The sequence below is a fragment of the Sinocyclocheilus grahami genome, unplaced genomic scaffold, assembly GCF_001515645.1.
Source record: "Sinocyclocheilus grahami isolate Dianchi unplaced genomic scaffold, SAMN03320097.WGS_v1.1 scaffold1278.1, whole genome shotgun sequence".
Classification (NCBI taxonomy): Eukaryota; Metazoa; Chordata; class Actinopteri; order Cypriniformes; family Cyprinidae; genus Sinocyclocheilus; species Sinocyclocheilus grahami.
Window position 1 is genome coordinate 319,955 of NW_015506457.1, and position 1,317 is coordinate 321,271.

Genomic DNA, 1,317 nt, shown 5'->3' on the forward strand with positions numbered 1-1,317 from the left:
AACTCTGTTTCTGCTCAGCTTCGAACAAATGACCTTTTGCGTGTCAGGCTAATGTGACGACAACTATATTACAGCATCTCAAAAATTTACTCTTGTGCTCTTTCAGGTAAAATTTATACTGTAATCTGTCCTCAAAGCAGATTGACAATCTGAGTAAATCCCACACACAGTAGGACAGAGTTCATTCGGTGTGGCAGTCTGCTCAGAGTTCCTTAAAAACTTGCCTTCTCCTAGTTCGAATTTAAGGTCTTTGCAGCTTCGACCACCTGCATACCAGAGAGCCATTTCAGCAGAGACAGAACAAAAGCCTCTGTCTGTTTCCGCCCAGTTTCGAGCTGGGGACCTTTCGGCTGTAAGGCGAACGTGACGACCACTACACTACAGAAACCTGTTCAGCAGAGACAGAACAAAAGCCTCTGTCTGTTTCCTCCCAGTTTCGAGCTGGGGACCTTTCGGCTGTAAGGCGAACGTGACGACCACTACACTACAGAAACCTGCTGGAAAACCTCGATTGCTTTAAAACCTCTAGGCAGGCTTATCCTTTTGTAGCGATGCGTGAGATCGCAACAGACCCCGACTTAAGCAACCTTGGAAAAAGTCATCCTTGTTTTCGCCCAGTTTCGAATTTGGGACCTTTCGCGTTTGAGGCTAACGTGATAACCACTATACTACTGAAACTTATCCGGAAAAGCAGCAGGAATTCTTCTGGAACGTCGCAAAGAGTTTATGCATTCTTTCAAAAACAAAACTCTGTTTCTGCTCAGCTTCGAACCAAGGAACTTTTGCATGTTAGGCTAACGTGACGACCACTATATTACAGAATCTCGAAAAGTTTACTCTCGTGCTGTTTCAGGTCAAATTGATACTGTAATCTGCCCTGAAAGCAGATTGACAATCTGAGTAAATCCCACACACAGTAGGACAGAGTTAATTCGGCGTGGCAGTCTGCTCAGAGTTCCTTAAAAACTTGCCTTCACCTAGCTCGAATTTAAGGTCTTTGCAGCTTCGACCACCTGCTTACCAGAGAGCCATTTCAGCAGAGATTGAACAAAAGCCTCTGTCTGTTTCCGCCCAGTTTCGAGCTGGGGACATTTTGCGAGTAAGGTGAACGTGATGACCACTACACTACAGAAACCTGTTGGAAATTCACTTTTGCTTTAACAACTCTAGGCAGGCTTATCCTTTTGTAGCGTTGCATGAGAACGCAACAAACCTCGACTTAAGCAACTAAGCAACCTGGCATCCTTGTTTTCGCCCAGTTTCAAATTTGGGACCTTTCGTGTATGAGGCTAACGTGATAACCACTATACCACTATA